At 34.6% G+C, this 8,015-nt stretch overlaps 1 protein-coding gene across 1 annotated transcript in view; it reads left to right on the top strand.

Moving 5' to 3' along the window:
- The first annotated feature begins 4,224 nt into the window (after window positions 1-4,224).
- Window positions 4,225-8,015, top strand: part of LOC106869304 (pleckstrin homology-like domain family B member 1) — a 462,567-nt gene continuing 458,776 nt past the window's right edge. The window contains exon 1 of the mRNA XM_052967731.1: window positions 4,225-5,328. The gene's annotated coding sequence lies outside the window, so the exon portion shown is untranslated. The remainder of the gene's footprint in view (window positions 5,329-8,015) is intronic.

Here is an 8,015-nt window from a genome sequence, read left to right as displayed (position 1 = left end):
GCATGTGTGTGCGTGTATATAAAAGTATATGTGTGTGTGTATATATATATATATATATATATATATACATATACAATAACACAGATGGGTTGAGGTTCACTGCAACCATTTCAGGTATGTTCTTTATTGATGAATAAAACGATTACATCATGTAAAAAAACCGTTTCCTTCTGGTGAATTAAGAATAAAATTTAACACTTAGGATTCTTCACATAAATAGAAGATAATGCATATTGACCCGTCCATCTTAGTTACAGCTGAGAAAGTGAATAGTGAGCGCTATTTCAAACTATATATATGAGGGGTGTTAATTAAAGATTTCCCCTGACTCACTTCCTAAGGATTAGGATAAGTGAAAACTTGGCATAATTAGTAGACCTTTTCTACATAGCCACCACCAATGGTGACGTGCTTCTCCCATCGCTTTATGCAGTTGTGAAGACTTTGTATGTAGAACTCAGTAGGATGCATCTAGAGCCAAGACTTTACCTTGGAAATAAGTTCATCATCATCCAATAAGGGCTTCCCCTTCAAAATAGACTTCATGGTTGGAAAGAGGTGGAAGTCAGATGGTGCGAGGTTGGGAGAGTAAGGGGGAAGAGGAAGGATTTCATAGTTGCAAGAGTGTGCTTTCATCTGGGCAACATGCGCATTGTGAACTGGGGAATCGTCTTGGAGGTGTAATAAAGATGTATTTGGTCAGGCAAATGTGTGCATAACTGGAGGGACAAATTCATATTTACTTTAGTGAGTACATGTATGTCCTTACACATTGTTAGTGCACAGGTGTGCTATCCCTGACTCTAACTTGGTGCCTTTACAATTTAAATACTCTGATTCTATCAGATCCTGGAAATTTAATGAACACACACATACATACATACATATACACACACACAAATATATATATATATATATATATATACATATAGGTGTACATACATATAATGTCAATAAGATATGCATCCTCAGTACACTACTTTGTGGCAGTGAGACATGGAATCTCCACTCCAGACAGGAGCGGCATCTCAACACCTTCCTCCTTTGTAATTTGAGATACATCTTGGATATCAACTGGGTCAACTGCATCACCAACACCAAAGTCGTCAGCTGTGTCAACATTACCAGTATATTCACTCTACACTGTCTGCACTGGTTCAGTCATGCATATCACATGCCAGATTGGAGGATCCCAAAAGACCTCCTGTTTGAGGAAATGGCCACAGGCACAAGAGCATGAGGATGACCTCATCTTCATTTCAAAGACATCTACCAGAGAGGTATGATGTCAATAGATCCGAGCATTCTGAGATGGGAGGAAGTTGCAAATGATCACCCATGCTGGAGACAAATACTGAGAAAGGAGATAAAGTGAGGGTAAGAGAAACAGGAACTTGCCACCAAAGGAAACCGCACTTGACAAAAGGAAAAACCAGTAGCACTGGTAAAGAGCTTCTTCAAATGCAGTCGCTGTATGCATGACTGCCACTCCCATATGGACCTGTACAGCCACTGCACCACCACCAGCAGCTGACACAATTTGTCTGGGTGCAGATTCATGGTCTCTTGAAACCAACGAATGCTAACTGATGTACATATACACCTATGTATGCTTGTGTGTGTGGTGGGGTAGAAAGACAGAAAGCAAGAGAATGAGAGAGTCTCAAGGTAAGACAGCCAAGTCTACTATGTTTACTTTGTTTCTCATTGCCAAAACATGTTCCATCTCTAGTTTATGGTTGAGTAGGTAGTAGTTAGAAAGCAATCAACTGTTAAAGGAATAGTCTGTAACAGTAAATATATATATACTGGAATATTAGAGGAGAATATAAAAAAATCCCTTCTGGTTGTCTTCCAAAACTGTCTGTAACAGCAGTAAAAGTTGGTTATCAAGGTGAATTGGCACAAAGTGGCTGTGAAACAGTAGTAAGAGTTAGTTACAATGGTGATTTGGCACAAAATGAATGGCAACACAGCAATAAATGTTTGTTATCAAGGTGAATTAGAACATAGTATCTGTAACACAGCAATGAACATTTAGTTAGCCAGGTGAATTAGTAAAAATGCATAACACAGCTATAATTCACCTGGTTAACCAACATTTATTGCTGTGTTGCCATTCCCTTTGTGTTATATCACTGTTCTAATGAACTCTCAGTGCTGTTTCACATCCTCTTTGTGCCAGTTCACCTGGATAACCAACTTTTATTGTTGTGTTACAGCTCTTTGTCCTAATTCAAGTTGCTAACTAACATTTATTCCAGTGTTATAGCTACTCTGGTCTAATTCACCTGGCTAACTAACTTTTATTGCCAAGCTAGCATTGATTGTTAGCTAATTCATCTGGCTAACTTTTATTGCAGTCTTACCATCTATTTTGTTCTAATCCAGCTGGCTAACTAACTTTTATTGCAGTTACAGTCACTTTTTAAAATGACAAGCGACTTTGCATTTTGAGACATTTTCATTTACTATTCTAAACTTTTTTGTTAGAGTTGATTACCTTGCAAACAGCTATTTACTCAATCATAAACTAGGTACAATAGGAAGGAAACCTAACCTAGACACTCTCACTCTGTTTCTTTCTTCTGTTTCTCTCTCTCTCTCTCTATCTATCTATGCACATACAAACATACTCACCCAGGCATAAAATCATGCCTCTCTCATACACCTAAATGTTGGCAATAGAAAGAGCATCTGGCTGTAGAAAATCTGTGTCAATGAATTCCATCTGACCCATGCAAGCATAGAAATGTAGACAAACTGATGATAATGATAGTTTTGATTACGATGATGATGATGAATGGAAAACAATTCCAGGCTAACCGTCCAGAATCTCATTCATACAAGTGATATCTGGAAAGTGTTGAAAACCTCTTGAAATGTATCATGAGAAACTTGTAATAGACTATGTAAGAAACTTGTAATAGACTATCTCGACAAGATAGAACACATAATTGCTTAATGAAATGGAGACTAGGATATGAGTAAGCTTCCACTTTCTTTGGACTCTACTGTTTTCTTTTACATGTTCTGTCTAAAAAGATATGTAATGTCACAACATATATCTTAATGAATAACTAATTTGCAAGTTTTCAAGGTCCTTTAGCTTAAGGCTTAACTTACATTGGAGAAGCATTATATATTATAGTAAGAGCTATCATCATCTATTTCATACAATTGGTATAAATATAAACCGGACAATGACTTAATTATTTGTTATTAGATAACAACATCGTGGAAGAGTTATTCTAGTAATTTCAAAACAGACAAAAAACTGCTACATTCACCTTTCTAGTGTTCTTGCATTGTTAAATGACTAAAATTACTTTTCTGCGATATTTCTTTTAGATTTAAACACACGGCTTTAGATCAACTCAAACAAATACAGCTCTGAAATAAACAAAAACATTTCTTTTTTAATCTTTATTTTTAATTCTGGGAAATTTAATCAAAACATAAAAGTATATGTTAAATTGGTTAAATTTCTCGAAGGAATCAGAATGTTTCTACTAATGTTGTTTGAGAAGGAAGAAAAAATTAACAGTAATTTAAAATCAACTAATAAAGTTTTCCGTCATTACAGAGATACTTATGCGGATGGACTGAGTTACCAAAATATATTTTATATATTCAGAAAATGGAATATCACATATAAACATGTGTTTTTAATATATGCTTATTGTCATTTTTAGCATAATTACACGAAATATTCATTTCGTTATACCCCTTACTGAAATTGTCAGTTTTTTTTTTTTTGAGATCGAGAAAGCGAGAGGGAGAGAAAGATCGTGACTCTTGTGGATTAATCCTCTTTTTTGGATAAATTGAAAGGGGAAAAGACAATGTCAGAAGAGAAAAATTGAGAGGAAAGAAAGCGATGGCACATTTACAGGGGAAATCTAAACGTACTGGTATCATTGAAGAAAGAGAGAGAGAGAGAGAAAGAGAGAGTATGTGTGTGTATTTATACAGACTTTGTTTGGGGCTTCTATGCTAAAACATGACATCAAGTTGACCGGCTTTTCTTCCTACTTTCCGCTGGTCTTACTTTAGAACAAAAGGTTTGACTTACATCTGAGTTGTTGTCAAGTGATCAATTTATCTATTTAGTTATGATAGCTAACAGTGAAGTGGGGAGAGAGAGAGAGAGAGAGAGAGAGAGAGAGAGAGATATTTCATTCATCGTTACTTTCTCTAATGAACTGATGATATGTGGAAGGTAAGGCGGAGATGATGATAATAGACTGAGAAGTCGTTTCCTTGATAATAGATGGAATACAAGAGCTGAGTCTCGGATAACTATAATGGGAGCTGTTTGGAAGTTGAAGTTCAGGAGAAAATACTGGGGTATTAATATTAGTAAGGCGTGGAATATAGTGATCACGGTAGCAGGTAGAGGAAGAGGACTCTAGCAATTATAAGCAAGTTCGGATAAGAGGTTATATACAATCTATTTCTAGTAAACTCTATGACTTGTCTTTTTTACCGCGCACACACGTGTTTGTGTGTGTTTATGTATGTATAAGCAAACACTAAATTTGAACGTAGCAACATTTTTATCCCTACTCCACTCTTTCTACATCGACTAAATCAGGCGAGGTGCTTTATCAGTGACAGTGAAGGGGTTTTCTTTCATTTCTACGCCTCTAAAGTGGAACAAACAGAGTTAAAAAAAAAAATTTATAACTTCATTCGAGATGGAAGGAGAAGTGAAAAGAGAAGCAGCCAGTTAGAGTGGTGTCTGTTCTGTCTGGCTTACTCTTTCCTTTCTTCTCCAGCACCGTCAAAACGGCACTGGACATTGAAAACTTTTAGAAACTGACTCATCGCTGCAGTCGGTGGGGCGACAAGGTAGAGAGGAATATTACTGCTGCCTCAACTTATTCTCTGTGTCTGGCAAAATAATACTTACAAAAGTTGACGGAGAACAAGTGCTATATAAATGAATAGTGGGAAAGAAATAAACATATATTTCTAAATTTAATAAACCCAGGAAGAAATAATAAGCAAAGAAATTTGGCAAAATGTATCTGTTCGCAATTTAAAAGCCTGCCTATTTTTGAAGCTGAAAATTTTTAATAATTGTATCACATTAAAATAAACACAATGTTTGAATTAAAGCAGATAATTTAATAAATACTTTGTTATTGATTTTAAAGTATTAAATTTTCAAAACATCTTTCAAGGCTAGATTAATTATAATGTACATAAAGAAAGCAATTTATTAATCACTGAACAAAGAAACAACTGTTCACGTTCCACATTTTTCATGAACCTATGGATACTGTTTACACGGAGCTTACTGAGCTGGTCGCCGCCTGAAAGGTAAGTGAGCGGCATTTTTTGAAATTATTATCTGTGATTAATGCCTGTTTTTTAAATAGCCGGGTGCCAGACTAACCCTATTACGTTGCTGGTTTCATTCATCTGTGATGATATTGCTATGCTACCGTTTCTCTCAGCTTGTTCCCTTCTCGGTCTTTGAGACAGAGAAATCAGAAATCAGTGTGTTTCCTCTTTTTTTCAAATATCAAACATTAATTACCAATTACAAAAACCATTGTTATGAAATTCTTTGTCTAGTAATCGATTTAATGATAATAATTCTGTTGATTACTATAGATTCCCCCACTTCTCTTTCTCCCTACCATTGCATTTAATATTCATCTTTCATTCCGTATTATTTGCCTCATTAAGTATTAATCTTTTAGTGAAAAATGAATTACATTCGCTAAAAGTATTTGTGAGACGATGTTAAAGTCAAGTGAAATGTGTCACATACGGAACCATTCATTCTATGAGAGATGACATCACAATACAAGAAAATTTTTAAACTGTCAGGAACAAAAAGTCAACATAATTCTATTTAATATATCTTATCATCTGATTCCTTAAAATAAAAATAATTTGAATTTCTATTTAGTCTTTCGCTGTAAATTCAGTAGTCAGCTGGAACTTCGATTATTTAGCCATTTCCTTCCATACCTTCCTATCAACGACACGTTTATTTTAATTGGTTACGAAATAATATTCTTAATGTTTTAGGGATCAGTCTTAGGTTTCTGGAAATTGATAATGGAATAGAATTGTTTTTCGATAAAATAATGCTCTATATTTTAAAATCAATATTTTAAAATTCTTCATTCAAATATTGATTTCTTTTAAATGGACAAAACTAATCATTTTTTAGGGTAGCACTGTATCTGCTTGAATGAACATTTGTATAGTATCGCGACTTCTTTTGAAATGTGAAAATAGTTGGTCTCGTTTTAGATTTGATCTCAGAACCAGCAGTTATCGAAATATATTACCATAAACTATTTATGTACAGCCTTCTCCACTTTATTTCATTGAAATAACATTATCATTGCTTACATCAATCATTCATCAACTTGACCAAGAATCCTGTTATCCGGGTAACCATCCCTACCGCCGGGCACCTTACTTCCTACTTTGGACGTCCCTAGACCTTTTCCCTGTACCCTATTGCTGTATTAATAGTAGTTTGTGTATGTGTGTGCGCGCGCACACACACACACACACATTGTTTAAAACATCTATTATTAAATCCTTCCTCCTATGTCAATGTACATTAATCAGACCGATAATTCCTGTAACTGCTATAACAATCCTTTCTTTTACCAGATTATTTACTCTTCATTGCCACAATCAGTGGCATCGATCTTTTATTCAACAACACACTTTTTCTTTATCGTTCTAATCTTGATTTATTCAAGATGCGAAGGGAGAAATTAAAACAATATTATTAATTCTCATTCTATTCAATGATTTTAAAATAAAATAATTCGGTAATTACTTTTTTTTAAAAATTCTATAATTTTTCTTGAAAAAATTTGAAGAACAAAACGTTTTGATAACTCTAAGTTCTTTAGGGAATAGGGATTACAGCTTTATACTTTTGTCTTATGTTCTACCGTTGTTATCAGTAGATTAAATAGGTTTTAACTTCAGTTCTATATCTATTTATTCCCAATTTATTGACAGTTTTTATTTTCAGAAAATATGAAAAGACATTGGTAGCAAACCGTGAAAGCTAGTACCAGTTCGATTGGCATACCATCCATGGTGATTAACTCGATCTACTTTTAATCTATAAAGTAAACCCTAATTGATTTCGTTATCCAAGTCTTCACATCTATTTTGGTGATTATATTTACTCATCATTTTGATAAATACCTGCCTAGTCCTTACTCTTGAGGTTTTTGGTGTCTTTCTTATCAGAAGGCACCCAGCATACATTCTACTCTGCCTTTATATAGGGCACTGCTTTAGGGCTTGTAAATGATATTTCTTTTTTCTTTTTTTCAAATATTTTATCGGGCTCCACGACTGACTATTCTACCATTGAACTACCAACCAGTGATTCAGGGATAGGAATTTCTTCCTGCAAGTCTTGAAGTAATTTTACCTGAAGTAATAAAATGAATACTTAAAAAATCCTTGTTAAGAACTTAAGAAACAGTTATCTCATAATTTCTTTCTTATGTATTGGTAATTGTGGAAAATAAGTTAAGCATAGTTGTTTAGCTCTTGGTCAGCTCCAATCCAGTAGACTAATGAACTGCCAGCCGCGATCATCTCGTCATTTAAAGGTTATCTAGGACTACGTTATCCGGCATATAGTACCTTATGTAAGACGGTCAGGTATGATTTGAGGAAGATGCTGTTTCTGCTGGTAGTGCGATCACGTACAGAACAAACTCCTTAAGTCGTTGTAAAACAATCGTTGAATATATCAAGTAGCTGTTGTAGTTATGCCATTTGACCGGGAATTAATCATGGGTTTGTGTCTACTGTCTGTTTACACACCTCTCCCCCTCTGTGTTTGTCTATCTATCTATCCGTATGTCAAGACAGGTAGATAGAAATGTACAGATAAATATATAAACTGATATACAGATAGATGCGTGTGTGTGTGTGTGTGTGTGTGTATATATATATATATATATATATATATATATATATATATAATGTGTGTGTGTATGTATATA

The sequence above is a fragment of the Octopus bimaculoides genome, chromosome 5 (assembly GCF_001194135.2).
Source record: "Octopus bimaculoides isolate UCB-OBI-ISO-001 chromosome 5, ASM119413v2, whole genome shotgun sequence".
NCBI lineage: Eukaryota > Metazoa > Mollusca > Cephalopoda > Octopoda > Octopodidae > Octopus > Octopus bimaculoides.
This window is presented reverse-complemented; position numbering and strand designations above follow the sequence as displayed.